Consider the following 16,614-nt stretch of genomic DNA (forward strand, 5'->3'; position numbering starts at 1 on the left):
CTTTCTCTGTGAGATATGGAGAAATTGGAATTAAGATATTTCAGTTTCACTCCACTCTAAAATATGCTGGATTGGTATTGCAAAATGAATTTTATATGTAATATAATAAAACAAGAATAGTTACCGGTCTTGTGTGACTAGAACATGAGAGCCATGAAATTTCATAGTTTCTAATATTTATTCCTAAAGCCAAGCCACCTATGCAGAAGTCCAGGGAGTATTCAAGATATCTGATCATTTTTGTTCAGGAACTGATCCCTTGAGCCATTTAATTATTGTTGTTAGAAAATACACAGTCTTGGAATAATAACTGAGAACATACAAACTATTAAGTGTGAAAGATTAATATTCTTATTGCATTTAACTAAACTGTTGAAAATATATTTGCTGGTGACATTGCTGCAGGAAGGTTAGTGCCTTTTTAAATATAGAGTTATTTTGAGCGGTGAGCTTGGGGAGACAGAAACAAGAAGTTAGAACACAAGTCAAATATAATCAGGAGCGGCTCCAGGCACCAGCGATCCAAGTGCGTGCCTGGGGCGGCAAGCCATGGGGGGGGGTGCTCTGCCGGTCACCGCCAGGGTGGCAGACAGGCTGCCTTCGGTGGCTTGTCTGTGGAGTGTCCACTGGTCCCACGGCTTAGGCGGACCTCCTGCAGGTGTGCCTGCAGACAAAATTCCTCCTTCCTCAGCGGACCCTCCGTGCTTGGGGCGGCAAAATGTCTATAGCCGCCGCTGAATATAATATAAAATAAAGCAACCAGTGTGGAGAGAGAGAAAGAGAGAGGATGAGTAGATTTGTTGCCGAAAACAATATTTTTCAGTTTTGTCCTGCAAACATTAAAAAAGTATGACTGATAGATTTAGTACAGAGCTTCCTAAATGTGAAAGTCCCTTTAAACTAAGCCAAAGAGAGAGAGAAAGAACCTGTGAGTAAATAAGATCAGAGTAAAAAAGGAAATTCTTGTAAGACGCAACCTATCACATCTGGGTGAGTGCAAAAATCCTGGAATTGTTTCATACTAAAGAATTAACTTTGGAACAAGGAGAAAATAATAAAGCTGCTCCTTGAAAAATAGACATTATGGGTTCTTTATTGCTAGGGTGAGACACAAAGCATTAATGAGGCAGCCACTGGCTGCAACTCCACTCCACTGAAACAGTCCTTACCAAGGTCATCAACCACTTCCTCGTGGCCAAGTCTTAACACACTCTTTGCCAGTCTGATGCTGCTTTTGACACAGTTGATCATTGCCTCCTATGGTTTCATGATTCTGTGATCTTCTGCTTTGTCTTCAAGCTGTTCAGCAATGGCTTCTCTTCTTTGCTCTCTCTTTTCAGACTCTGTGAGCAGCCCTTAAGGTTCTTCCCTTGATCCTCTAGATTTCAATAGCATTACCCCTATTTACCCTGGTGTAACGGAGAGCAGAATGTGGGCCACTACATATATACTTCTGTAACTATACTATATGGGTATATGAAGGGATTGGCTCACTGCTGACACCTCCTTGTGGAGTGGCCCCTCTCTCTCCACTGGGGTTGTCTGTCATGGGCTGCTCCTCCTGGTAGCCTATAAACAAAAAGCCAGGGGCATTACCACAAACTATTAGTAAGAGAGAGGGGAACCTCTCAGGGTGTTTCAGGATCAAGCCCTCCCTTCCCTCAGGGACTGATGTTGAGGCCATGGTGACAGGAAAGCTCTTGCCTTCTCTCAGCCCCTTTCTCATGAGCTGAGGGTTGAAGTTCTGTTCTCTTCCCTGGTCTGCCCACAAGGGAGCTCTTCTGCTTCCTTTTAACTCCTCCAGCTTGGGCATGTCTTGCAGGTGTGGCAGGGTGGGGCTCACTGAGCTCAGAGCAGCTCCTTAACCCCTTGTTCTACAGTGTGAGGTTTCTATACCCCATCAGAGGAAATGTGTCAGCTATTCTGGGGCATAAGTAATTAAATCTTAAGGATAAAAATAAGACAAACAGGTAACTACATTTTTATTATTCAATTTTGTTAGTGCTACATTTTTCTGTTATATTGTCCATATGATTAATATATATATCTGCATTTTGAGGTATATTAGTATTAAAAAATAAATTGCTCCTATTCTGGGGATATTAAATAGACACTATTTTGTTCCAGAATATTACAATATTTTATTATTCCCAAAACATGTGTAGCATCATGCCATCTGCTCTCTCACTTCTCCAGACCTGTTGCATACCCTGATTCTGTCCTCTATTATCCTCCTAGATCAATAGACGCTAAAGAGAATGCATTATTGCTGCAGCAATCTGCCTCTTAAATGTAGGGATAAACCAACTCTAGTGGCAAGCACATGACCGCAAGAGAGAAAATGTTCTGTGTCCTGGTGTTGCTAGTGTTAGGGTTCTGCTGTGTAATTAGCTATGAGAATTATTATAATCATCTATGAGAATTATTCAATAAGTTTGACTGTTGAAGTAGTGTAAAAGATGCCTCTGTATGTATGTGTATATATGTATGTATACACACAGACACACCTTTTACATTACTTCAGTCAAGACTGTTGAATATATGTATATATAGTGTAATATATTGTGTAAAAGATGCATCTATGTATATGATTGGGTATGTATGTAGACAGATCTATATCTATACCTAGATGCATCATTTACATTAATTCAATGGACATGCTTACAAAAAAAATACATACAACATCTGTTGGTTTGCTCGCCCTTGGAGGAGCTGTGCACCATGGAAGACCTTGCCAGGGCCACAGACCAAGTCGTAGCATATAACCAACACTGGAAAAAAAAAACTATGATAGTGGTTGCAGGACACAAGAATAATCAGAAGTTTTCAATCACAACACTATAACTTGCTATTTATGTGCATTCAGAAGAAAAAAAGAGTGGGGGTTGTCTTTTCTGCCCCCACATTGTTATGGAATGTTTTCCTAATCAAGCTGTGTTAACTTGTATTATAATTTGCTGTGGTGGAGTCCGCGCCCACGTATGAACACACACACACAATCAATTGATACAGATACGGTGCTGGTTTTATTAAGAGCCAGTGGAATAACTAAGTAGAGCACAAAGCTTTTCCTTTATACTTTTTTTTTTAAGTTAGTCTGAAAAAAATAAAAGAGAATCTCAGTGAAAGATGTTGGCTGCAGGTGCTCCAATCAATGTAGCTCTCTCCGGAACCTTCTAGAAAGTTCTTAATTGGTCCCAGGTGCCTTGATTAGCCTGTTCTGATTGGCTGCAGGTGCTCCAATCAATGTAGCTCTCTCCGGTGCCTTCTAGAATGTTCTTAATTGGCCCCAGGTGCCTTGATTAGCCTGGAGCAACTGCCATTTTGGTTCCCATGGTACTAGGGATTTGCTTAGCCTGGAGCTAACATACCTGCTCCTCAATACTTTCCTGTAGCCATCCGGCCTTGCTCCATCACATATCCCCCCCCTCTGCTCAACACCATAGGGTTGGGCAACTTGGGACGCCAGGCAGTGTGCTCTTGAAAGACCATCAGCGTTGCCGTGGTGGCATCCAGCCCTATGCCGTATACAGAACTGGAATGGTTGTAGGGATAAGAACCACCTGGTGACCCTTGCATTCTTTTCCTTATTTCTCTGCATCCACTGGAGGGGTGTGTGGTCCGTCACAAGAATAAATCGCCGGCCCAAGAGGTAATAACGCAGCGTCTCCATGGCCCATTTGACAGCGAGGCATTCTCTCTCGACTACTGCATACTTCCGTTCTCGTGGGAGCAGCTTTCTGCTTAGGTAGAGAATCGGGTGTTCTTCATCTCCAATCATTTGTGACAGAACTGCCCCCAACCCCACCTCAGAAGCATCTGTCTTTAAAATAAATTCCTTGGTAAAGTCTGGGGCTATGAGTATGGGGTCATTACAGAGGGCCGTCCGAAGGTCTACAAACGCCCCCTCTGCAGCGTCGGTCCACTTTACCATGTCTGGACCGCGAGCCTTCACCAGGTCCGTTAGAGGACTTGCCCTGCTGGCGAAGTGGGGAATAAACTGACGGTAGTAGCCTACTACGCCTAGGAATGCACGGACCTGTTTCTTTCGGGTTGGCTGGGGCCAGTTTTGAATCGCTTCTAGTTTATTAGTTTGGGGCTTCACTATACCCCTTCCTACAATATATCCCAGGTACCTAGCCTCTGCTAGTCCTATGGCGCACTTAGCAGGATTAGCGGTGAGGCCAGCCCGCCTTAAGGTGCGTAGCACTGCCTCAACCTTCTCCAAGTGGGTTCCCCAGTCTGGCGTATGGATGATGACATCATCTAGGTATGCAGCTGCATAACTAGTATGGGGGCGCAGCAGCTTATCCATGAGGCGCTGGAATGTGGCTGGGGCCCCATGTAACCCAAAAGGGAGAACAGTGTACTGGAATAGCCCGTCTGGGGTGGAGAATGCTGTCTTTTCTTTAGCTTCTTTGGTCAGGGGAATCTGCCAATACCCTTTTGTCAGATCCAGTGTAGTCAAGAAACGGGCACTACCCAGTCGGTCAACCAGTTCATCGATGCGTGGTATGGGGTATGCATCAAACTGGGATACTTCATTCAGTCAGCGAAAGTCATTACAGAATCTTGTGGTACCATCAGGTTTGGGCACTAGAACAATTGGACTGCACCACTGACTGTAGGATTCTTCAATAACGCCTAATTCTAACATTTTCTTTACTTCAGCCTTGATTTCTTCTCTTTTGGCTGCTGGGATTCTGTAGGGTCTCAGTGTTATTTTGGCTCCAGGGATCGTGCGGATATGGTGATAGGTCTCAGTTGTCCGCCCCAGTTTTGTAGAGAAAACATCTCGGTTACAATTAATCATATCGGTTGCCTCTATCTTTTGGATTGGCGTCAAGTTCGGTGATATCTTTACTTGCTCATGTACGTTATCCTCCTGGGGAAGAATCTCCCGGGTGACTAAGCATGCCTCTCGATCATGCCAAGGTTTTAGAAGATTGATGTGGTAAATTTGCTCCGGTTTTCTGCGGCCTGGCTGCCGTACCTTATAGTTTACCTCTCCCACGGCTTCAATTACTTCATAGGGTCCCTGCCACTGGGCCAACAGCTTGCTTTCTGCTGTGGGCACAAGGACCATTACTCAATCCCCTGGTTGGAACCGTCGAAGCTTTGCTTGGCGGTTATAATGGGTCCGTTGGGTCTCCTGTGCTTTTTCCAAGTGTTCTCGTACAATGGGTGTAACCTGGGCTATCCGATCCCTCATCTGTAGTACATGCTCAACTATGTTCCTTCCAGGATTTGGCTCCTCTTCCCAGGCTTCTCTGGCTTTATCCAATATGCCTCGGGGGTGGCGCCCATATAGTAGTTCAAATGGAGAGAAGCCTGTGGAGGCTTGTGGAACTTCCCGGATGGCAAACATGAGGTAGGGCAATAGGGTATCCCAGTCTTTCCCATCCCGGCTCACCACTTTCCTGATCATGGCCTTGAGGGTCCTATTGAACCTTTCCACAAGGCCATCTGTTTGTGGGTGGTATACAGAGGTCCGTAGGGCTTGTACATGGAGCAATGAACTGAGATCTTTCATCAATTTAGACACGAAAGGTGTCCCTTGATCAGTCAGCATCTCCTTGGGAAGCCCAACCCGGGAAAAGATCTGTACTAACTCCTTGGCTATTGTCTTGGAAGCTGTGTTGCGTAGGGGGACAGCTTCCGGGTATCGGGTTGCATAGTCTAGTACAACCAGCACATGTTGGTGGCTCCGAGCTGTCTTCTCTAGGGGCCCAATCAGATCCATGGCTATGCGTTCAAATGGTACCTCTATTATTGGAAGAGGTATCAAAGGGGCCCGTAAGTGTGGGCGAGGGCTATGTAGCTGACACTCTGGACAAGAGGTGCAGTATCGCCTGACATCTTCGTGTATTCCTGGCCAGAAGAACCGCCGCAGGATCCTGGCCTGGGTTTTCTCTACCCCTAAGTGTCCTCCAAACAAGTGACTGTGGGCGAGGCTCAATATGGCTTTTTGATGTTTTCGGGGCACCAGAAGTTGATGTATCTCCTGCTCCTGCATTTGCACCACACGGTACAGGAGATCTTTCTTCACTATAAAGTAGGGTCCTGGACCTCAGACCTTCCCCTCCACTGGTATCCCATCTATTTCAGCCACCTCTTTCCTGACATTATCATACCTGGGGTCCTCTGCCTGGTCCCGTCCGAATGTCTCTCTCCCAGGACTAACCTGCCTGAGCTCCCAGGGGCCGGCTTCTGCTTCTTCCAATGGCCTGTCGCCCTCATGGCTGGGGCCAGCCTCCGGCTCACCTTCCGTGTTGGTAGTTTCACTGTTGGCTGCTCGTGCCTGTCTGCCTACTAGCGCAGTCTTCTGGCCTTGGGTCAGGATCTGGGTTCCCAAAGCCTTCGCGGCCTTCCTTTCTTTTTTTGTCTTCCGGGCCTTTTGGGGGGCTGAGAATAGATCCTGAGAAAACTCAGAAAACATTGGGTGTTGACATTCCCCCAGTGATGAGTCGCTGTCAACAGGGTCTCCACTTCCCTGCAGCCTCTCAGGGGGAAGTAAATTATCAAACCCTGGATAGTCTCTCCCAATAACTACATCATCCATTGTGGTAACAAATTGTAAACCCCCTTCCTTTTTTTTTTTGGTGGTTTTTTTGTTGTTGTTGTGTTTTTTAAATCACCCTCCTTCTTCCGCCGCGCTGTGCACACCAAAGATCCCACCCCTGACACCAGTTGTGGCAAAGTTCCTCCTCTCCTCTAGTAGGTCCTGCGCTTATTGGCGGATTTCTTCCCCTCAGTGGTTTTCCCCTTGGATGAAACCCATAGTCTGGATCAACTACTCCTATGTCTGATTAGGAGTAGCGGGGCTAGGGGGGAACCCGGGCCCACCCTCTACTCCGGGTTCCAGCCCAGGGCCCTGTGAATTGCAGCAGTCTCTATAGTGCTACTTGTAACCGTGGTACTAGGGATTTGCTTAGCCTGGATTTGCTTAGCCTGGAGCTAACATACCTGCTCCTCAATACTTTCCTGTAGCCATCCGGCCTTGCTCCATCACAGAAGCTAAACAAATAAATAAAGTTTTTGCTACTTCTCAAGCTCTCCTGTATTAAGTGTCTTAGTGTCCGTGTGTGTGTGTTGTTCTCCTCTGTATGCTGCAAGTCTTTTTCTTTATGGTCTCAGTGTAAGCTGCTTATTCACTGTGACACTTTAGATTCCTTCCTATCTTGATGTTCTTCTACTTTCCAAAGAACTAATAAAATTAAATATTTTTTTGTAAAAATGTGTCTAAAACAATGCAACAAAATCAAAAATCTATTTTCCTCCCATATTTATTGTTGGAATATGGAGCACCAAGCTGCCTCATCCAACTGCCAAACATGGAAATTAGTATAGGAAAGATGTCAAGGGGACTCATTGAGCAATGAATTCATCCTACATCTTAGTGCAAAGACTGGACTCTTCACTGTCTCAGCTCTGAAAGAAAGCAGCCAGCAGGGACAGGGGCTGAGCAGCTAAGTCCACCAAAAAGGACCTTTACTGTGGCTTATATGGAAGATGCAAGAATGCCCCTGTCATAGTCACAGGGAAAGCTGCATGTTAGACCTCTCCCCCCACCTTACTCCCTCTCAAATGAACTCTTCAGGTGACAGGCTTGGCTTCCTTCTCCTCTTTCAAGGATGGAACCCTGCAGACCAACCACTCTTGGACTGGATCTCTGGATTGCAGCTCTCATTTCCCAGCCATTTAAACACATCAGACCAGCTATACTCGGCACCTGCAAGAAAACTTCTTGTCAGGAGCCTGTGATCAGCAGCTTATTAGAGCAACTCAAGACAGATTTGTCTAAACAAACATTGTTTATACAGAACAATGTATCTAAGAAGCAGGAATAAGGCCTATGGTGCTAGCCCATTGGGGACCCTAATCAGGAATATTTCCCCCCCCCAAACACATACTAATAATTAATAGGGGCCCCCCTTGAGCTTTTCAGGACCCTAAGAAATTGCTTAGACTGCTTATGCCCAGTGCCGGCTCTGCATATAAAATCAGTTCTTAACTACATTTTACTCTTTCCCTGCAAATTTTAGGTAAAACCAGACATACCAACTCGTGGGCTCAGAATGACAGGCAGTCCCCACATCATCTTCTCTGTCTCTTTCTTTCCCAGAGACTCATCTCCAGTGCCTGCTGCCCTGCTCAATCTTCCTCAGCCTGGAATTGTAGTGGTATAGTATCTCTTTTGATCCCAGGTTCAGGTCTGGAAAGAATGACCCTTGCTAGTCCAGTTGGATCCAGGCAGGTGGGCATTTCCCAGTTAATAGCTTCTCCATTGTTTCCTAAAGGACCTGGGTATTGCCTCTGATGGCACTTTATCTTTGCCTTATCCCCCCCAACAGCCTGCATTGATTTAACTCCTTGCCGTCAGATGGGATAACAAGAAGTATATAAACAGAGGTGCGCATTATGTTCATAACAATAATACAGCTAACTCCCTCATCCTTCACAGCCCCCCTTCAGAGAACTGCCCTGGCCATTCATGTCAATTGCTTGAGTGTGGGTAGCAGCTGTTCCTGCGGTCATGTAGTGACAAGTTCGTCTTCATGCTGGGAACCTTTGGAAAGGAATTACACCAGCTACATAGCTGTAGCTTTGTTAGTTCAGTGGGAGACTTGTAATGGTGGAGAGGATTAGGTATGATACGAAAAAGAACAAGGATCTTATGGCCTCTCTCCTGCCGAGCAGCTCTTCAACAACCCAGTAAAAAGCTGGAGAGGATGGTGGTTTTATGTTTTTCTATAGTTCATGAAATCTGCTGTGGAGCTTTCATTTGCAAAGCTTGTGGAGCCTGGAGGCATATGGGTGGGTGCTGCTTGTTCAGACAAAATAGCTTGATTCCAGTTTCTCAAGCCTGTCAAGCTCAGATGAACAAGGGTTACATTTTTAAAAACATGTAAAATAAATCACCCGGCTCTAGTTGCAATAGTTAATCTCCCATGAACGCATTATATGAAAGATTGGTTTATGGGCACACTCCAACACCAACCCTCTGAAAGCTGCTCAGGCTTCTCAATACCCACACATCTCCTACAGTTTACACAGCCTTCCAAACAGATCCAATGCCCACTGAGATCAATGGAAGTACCTTTGAAACGTCTACCTATTTTCCTTGTTAACCCACCAGCTCATGGTGAATAGAGCTCACTTCCTTGTGAAAATCCTTTCTATAGGCTTCCAGTCCTAATGGTCAATTTCCTATAGCTGCACCATCAGAGGTTGCTAAGAGCAGAACTTAACTAAAGCTTAGGAGGCAGTGTTGCCTGGTGGATAGTGTGCTAGAACAGCATCAAGAGACTTGGCTTCTATTCCTGCTCCACCTCTGGACTACCAGATGATTTTGTGTAAATCACTTAACCATTCTGTGTCTTAGCTTCCCCATCTGTAAAATGGGGATAATAATACAAACCCTTTTTTGAGAGCTACAGCTGAGTAGTGATGGAAGTTTCAGCGGATATACCCCAGCTGAGAATCTGGCCCAATATGTTAGGGCAGGTCTAGCTTTACAGATTTACACCCCAGCTTGCCACACACAAACTGTTCATTTAGATCTTCTCTTAGATATTTCAAAAATCATATAAAGGAAAAATCTTCTACCAAGCGTATGTATCTTTTGACAAAACTCCATTTTTATAAAGAATGACAGATCATGCTGAGAAAAATGTTAACACAAGAAATTTATTTTACAACTGTAGCCCCTGATTCCTTCACAAACTGACTTCATTTTGTACCGATTTCTTCATTATTAAAACTACTCAACAAATGGTTTCATGTGGACATACGTCATCCTGTGGATTGTTTGTGAACTAACAGTAATAATTGATTAGAGTCCTTGCTATTTGTAATTTACCATCCACACTGTCTAACTGGTCACCTGTCATTGTTTCCACCCCGATGGTTCAAGTCCACAAAGAACTTTCAAGATGGCTTTGAGAACACTTCTGCAGCAAATTCTTGTGAGAATGCCTTCCTTTCTGCAAGCAGTTTTGCAACACAAAACCCCTTCTATGAATACTCATAAAAAGCAAAGAAATGGGGTCAGCGCAAATATCGCTGATATGAATTTGTGTGGGGAGCTGGTTTGCAATAAATGCTTATTCTTTATTTTTCGCAATGACTGACTGCAGGAACCTTGAACAGAGCTAGGCAATATGGATTTCCTATGCTGCTGCATCTCCATATGAAAGCCTGGGGAGGGTCAATTTCCAAAGAAGCACTAGTTTCTTGGGCTACTCACATGTGTAAATGCTAACCTGTGTAGGGACACACTATGTAGCCCGGGAATGGTACAAATCCTGTACAATTTTCACAAATCCAAATTGATGAACATATATGGAGAAATGTCACCGTATGAGAGAAATGAGATCTGTAGTTGAAAAGCATGCTGTAAGAGCCAGTTATTATGATTATATATATATTCAAAAGAATTAAGTAGAATTTTCTTTTTTAAATATATATTGTAGGGACACAGTAGGACACAAAAACATTTCTCCATTACACACACACACACATATATATATATATACACACACACACACATTACGTACTTTGTAAGTGCAGTTATTACTAACTGCACTTACAAAGTTGTATGTCCTCTGTAACAACTTGAACTTCCCCATTACAACCTGCTACTAGTTGGCTTGTTAAATAATGTATAATGCCTTGGCTACAACAACCATCTTAAAAAAGATGATACATGACTGTCTTTTTTCCTATTCAATTGCATCCATGTTAAAAGAGTAAATATTGTTAACACAACGGTTTCCTTAACATCAAGAAAACTCAATTCCATCATGATAAAAATAAGGGCTTGACTTACTATCATGAGAATGAAGTCTTGCTTCACTCTCAGTAATCAATCATTTATATTACACAATGCCAGAGGTTGTATCCAGGGTAGGGTGCTAGTGTGCCAGGCACTGTACAAATACATAGTAAATGATGGTGGCTGCTGCAAAAACTTTACCATTTAAGACTCCTTTTGTCATTACAACAAGTTATAACACCAGCTATGGCTGTGATAATAAGACAGCGTCCTGAGGTTCCTGGAAGGAGGGGTCTTACAGGGAGTCATCCTGTGACACTGTCTGTTAGAAGAAAATCTGCAAAAATGACTGAATAGATCAATTTCTGACTGCCACTGCTAGAAGAGGATGAGATAATATATTAACTACCTTCATGATAGGTTGCTGTATCAACAGCAAGTCCTCAGAGAGAGAATTCTAGGACACTGGTGCTTTTCATTGCACTTTTTTTCCCTCTTTGGGCATATTCCTGAGTTAATGAGATGATCTATAGGAAGAAATTCAATTATGTCAAATCATAATCATTTGCAAATCATTTTACATGTGACTCTCATGCCTAGAATGGTTGAAAAAAATTTTTTTTTCACAAAATGTTGAAAAAAAAGTGTTTGAGTTTTTTATCAGAATTTCCTGCGAATATTTTCCATTTCGTTATGAAAAATGGAAACTGAAAATCCTCAAAATATTTTCATTTAAAAAAAAACTTTTCTGCAAATATATATATTTGTTAAACATTTTCAGTTTTCAAAATCAGTTTTTGAAAATCAAAAATTAAAATATTTTCCTGAAAAACAAACATTTATACCAAAATTCATTTTTTGATTTCTGGTTTTCCAGTGGGGGGAGGGGAAAAATCAGAAAAATTTATTCAAAATGGATTTTTTCCATAAAAATCATTTCCATATAAAACCATTTTTTAACAAAAATATTAAATAAATAAAAAAGCCAAACAGATTCATTCATATTAGAGTATGTCTAGTACTCAGGAATATGTCTTTGGTTCTTCTTTATGTGATGTTTCTTTGCAAGTGAGTTGAGGAATGGAAAGTTGTGCATTCGTTGGCTACTGAGCAAGTAATGATGCTTAGCTAAAATATTCATATTGTTTGTGATGCTATTTTTTATCTGAGAGACCTCTCTAATGACTATATTTCTGATTTGCAGGAAACAGTGCATATCATAACTGCATGAATAATTCAGTATTAATGTGAAAAAAATGACTCTCTTGATAGAGTATCTCTAAACAGATTGCAATTGTCTAAAATGTATTCAATGATTTTCATTAACTGTGCATTGTTTATGGATAGTTCTCTGCAAGTGTTTAATAGTCTCTATTAGCTATGTTAGTTAGTTGTGACTGGTCAGAGCTCTCAGTAGGTACTCTTTCTGTTGCCTGATTGGACGAGTGCAAAAGGATTTCTAGAGTAAACACTTGTATGTGAGAATTTGAAATGCAGTTTCCGTGAATACTCAAACATGCAACTTTCAACAAACCTTCCCACCACTAACTCTCCATCAAAGAGCTCACAGTTCCAGGTTCTCAGAGTGGAACCAAGAAAGAATGTGTGCATGAACTTAGTGAATCCATTTAAAAATTCAGGTGAATGCTTGAAGGAAATTATTTGCAGCAATATACCTCCAACCCCTTAGTGAATATCCACAAAAGTAATGACTCATAATTCTTGTTTGAAATCCCAAGGCTCCCTCCATTATAATACAGAACATCATGCTACCGTGTCCTCCCGCTCTGTAGAAAAACTGGACTTTCTCCTGCTCTTATAATCTATGAAAAGGGGAGAGGCTAGGCATCAGTTCCACAGCTGTAGCTGAACAACATTCAGTGCAGCTGGTGGGTAAGATTGCAATGATGTTCATATCTACAAACCAAATATATTTGCTGCAGAAGGTAACAATAAAAATGGATGCCAACAATTCCATTTTTACAGAATCACTTTTTTTCAGAGGAAAACTTCATTGTTGGTCTGGTACCAAGATTACTGAAGTCTATGGAAAGACTCCTAATGACTTTAGCAGGTTTAGGACAAGGTCCTTTAAGAAGTAATTCCCTGTATGAAGAAGTTTGAGAACCTGTGCACACATTATATTAACATAAGAATATCCACCACACTGTTACAAGAACAGGACTGTTTCTTGCCTCAGAAGCAGCAGGTTTTAATAAAATGTCACAGAGGAATTTTCTTTATTCCATCTTTGTTTCCACTGCCCACCCACCCTCCCATCCCCCAATATCATGCCACTGCTGCCCTGCCATCCATTCTATTCCATTTATTTTTCTTCAACTGAGACTTAGAGCATATCTACACAGTGGGGTAGTGCACACCGTGGGGTATGATTTCTAAAGCACACTAATGATGTTGCACTTGAATTGGTCCAGACAGAGCCTACTGCTGCACACTAAAAGTTCCATAGTGCATGTTAACATAGTACAATTTTAAACAGTATTATGGTTAAAGCACAGTAGGGAACTTTTAGTGCATACCAGCAAGGTTGTTGGTGATATCATAAGCTTGGGTCACGTATAGTGAATGAGTTTAGACAGTCAGTCCAGCATAATAGTTATGCTGAGATAACTGGCTTCAGTCTACTCCTTGCTTGATATGAGTGTTGCGTGACTAGATTCCTCCTTTTATTGATTTGCTTAAATAATGCCTACAGCTGCTGTGTAAGACAAAGGTGATGTTTTGTTCACAGACTGTACTGTGCTGAAGGACATAGATAAAAGGAAGTTAATCAGTGCAATAGAATACATAAAGGTTGGACTAAAAGTCCCTGTATTGGGAAAAACAGGAAAGTCTCTACACTGAGTGGTATAATCTGAGTAAATAAACTAACTGGAATAGACATGAGGACATGAAATAGCATGGACAAGAATCACTATGTAAACTGAGGCTTGAACATGTAACATGTATTATATGGGTTATGTACAACACAATGCTTAATGTTGATTAGATGGTCATATAATGCAGGAAAGCATGAATATGCTGAAGTGTAAGGGCATAACTGGAGACTGTAAGAACAATCCATCATGACCCACCTATGCCCTATGAGAAGGTAATTAATCAATATATTTTTCTGTATATCTGTCAGTCATTGCTTTTATAGTAATTGTAAAATGCAAGGCCATGCTTTTGGTTCAAATACAGCTTTGAATTAATAAACCAGAGTGTCTCAGCCCTGAGTTTGTGTATTCCTCACCCAACAGATTCTACATCAATGGTAGGCAACCTGCAGCCCATGGGCTGCACTCAGCCCCTGTCAGGGTAATTCGCTGGCGGGCTGCGAGACAGTTTGTTTACATGGACCATCTGCAGGCATGGCTGCCTGCCACTCCCAGTGGCCGCGGTTCACTGTTCCTGGCCAATGAGAGCTGCAGGAAGCAGCGGCCAGCACGTCTATGCAGCCCGTGCCACTTCCTGCAGCTCCCATTGGCTGGGAATGGTGAATCTCGGCCACTGGGAGCTGTGGGCGGCCGTGCCTGTGGACGGCCCATGTAAACAAACTGTTTTGCGCCCTGCCAGCAATTTACCCTGACGAGCCACATGTGCCCCATCGGCAGCAGATTACCCACAACTGGTCTATATGGAGCAGTTAGCGGGCAACATGTTAGTGTACTTTAGAAATAACACCCCTTAGGGTGCACTGTCACACTGTGTAGACAATCCTGTATTATCAGTCATCACCCTGCACTTATCATACTCCAATCTATTTCACTCTCTCCTCTCTGAATCTACAACTCACCAAAAGTGTCCCTATTTTTTCTCTTCACTGAGGCAATGAGCCAATCATAAATGTTTATAGGTAATCCTAACGAATTGGAAAGCAATATCTTTTTCATAAACCTCTCCTGACCAATTGAGCAAACAAGTTGAGTTCAGACTGTTAAACTGAGCCTGGAGATGCTTGTTCAGCTCTGGTACTTTGTATTTTCATAACTCTAGCAGATCATCTATAAATAGCCTTCGAGGAGCATAACTATTTTGGCATAATGGGATTCATGTTTAATATGGGGAATGACTTCCTTTCCCTTAGGACCTCAATTAAAATGTTTAGACGAAATTAAAGCTGCATCCTAGAAAGATGCTGTGATGAGCTCAATATTTAAACAAACTCCAAATGTCTGACAGCAAATGGTTCCCTGCAATCAAGCTCTAAAAAGGGAGATAACACAATTGTTTGTTATTTACAACATATGCTGATAAAATGACAAAATATGGGCAGTTAAGCAACAACATTATGGAAGTTTATAGAAAAGTATAATTTCTGAAAGAGACTGACATTTCCCTCTTCTGAAAAACAAATTAGTAGCTGTCTGAGGCAAGTTTGGGGCATGTTTTCATTATTAACTAGCATCACGCTAATAGCTGATTAACTTTGGCGAGACAGATTTTCATGCACAGAGCAGTTAAATAAATATTGCTGCCTTTCTGCCTATCATTGTGAAAGAAACACATTTTAATCACAGTGTCTTCTATGCTAGGACTAGAGTATTGGCTACAGCTGAGCTGCGCTTGTGCAGAACCCAAGGGTGGGACTAAGATAGTTGTATGTTATCTTTACACATACCTCTGGCTAACCTGTCGGCCAGTCAGGGGCTATTTCAGCCCTTGGCTAAAGTTAGAGCAACATAGGTCAGCTCCAATTTGTGCCTGATTTCAATAGCTGCCAAAAGACTATCCTGTATGCAGTTCAGTTGTAGCTGTTACAGTATCAGGATGTTAGGCAGACAACGTAGGTGAGGTAATATTTGTTATTAGACCAACTTCTGCTGTTGAGAGGCACAAGCTTGTCTGCCTGTCCAGGATTAGGGCCTTAATAATCAAATCATGGGGGTGGGGGGGGGGAGAAACAATACAACATGATTTACATGACTAATTACAACACAAATAGCAACCAGCACTCAGATGATCTCTAGTTCCCAGAATAGCTCTGTTGGGAGACAAGTTGGGTATCCCTCTCACCAACAGAAATTGGTCCAATAAAAGGCATTACCACACCCAACTTGTCTCCCTAAAGGGCTATTTTAGCAGCTGGAGATCATCTGAGTGCAAGGGTACTGTGACCAGCGTATTGGCTGGTTTCTATTTCTGTTGTAATTAGTCCTTTAAGTCATATCATATTCTTTTTGTTCCATGATTTAATTATTAAGGAATAAGGTCTAGATAGGCAGACACCTACACCCACAAGAAAATTAATTGAAGAGAGGGGGCTTAACATTGACTTCAACAGGGTTCAAAAAAGAACTAGATAAGTTCATGGAGGATAGGTCCATCAATGGCTATTAGCCAGGATGGGCAGGGATGGTGTCCCTAGCCTCGGTTTGTCAGAAGCTGGAAATGGACGACAGGGGATGGATCACTTGATGATTACTTGTTCTGTTCATTGCCTCTGGGGCACCTGGCATTGGCCACTGTCGGAAGACAGGATACCGGGCTAGATGGACCTTTGGTCTGACCCAGTATGGTCATTCTTATGTTCTTATGGCTGCACAGAACTCATTAGGATTAGGACCTAAAAGATTTAAAATAATAGGATAATGATGAAAGATGACTATAGACAAACCAAAACCAAACATAAGAAAATGAATTTTCAGAAAAATAATCATTTACACTAACATTTATTACATGTTTTGGATTTCATGAATAGTAAGTGTCACTCAAAAACTCATGGTGAATAAATAATCGGCTCTCTCTAACCATAATAAACATATCTTGGATATTTATTCACAAAAATTATTTTAAGAAGCCCACTAACTTTCTCTAGTTTTGAACTGCCATCT

The 16,614-nt window shown here is 42.3% G+C and overlaps 1 long non-coding RNA gene across 4 annotated transcripts in view; it reads right to left on the minus strand.

The window, feature by feature from the left end:
- The window catches only part of LOC120375115, a 268,432-nt gene that overhangs the window by 133,750 nt on the left and 118,068 nt on the right, over window positions 1-16,614 (minus strand). The window contains exons 7-8 of one of the 4 annotated variants that reach the window (XR_005586441.1): window positions 8,062-8,215; window positions 7,369-7,732 (exon numbers count right to left, since the gene is read on the minus strand). The exons of the other annotated variants lie outside the window; for them this stretch is intronic. This is a non-coding gene — a long non-coding RNA (uncharacterized LOC120375115). Of the gene's footprint in view, window positions 1-7,368; window positions 7,733-8,061; window positions 8,216-16,614 lie in introns of those variants that run through there. 4 annotated transcript variants of the gene reach the window in all.

The sequence above is a fragment of the Mauremys reevesii genome, linkage group 11 (assembly GCF_016161935.1).
Source record: "Mauremys reevesii isolate NIE-2019 linkage group 11, ASM1616193v1, whole genome shotgun sequence".
NCBI lineage: Eukaryota > Metazoa > Chordata > Testudines > Geoemydidae > Mauremys > Mauremys reevesii.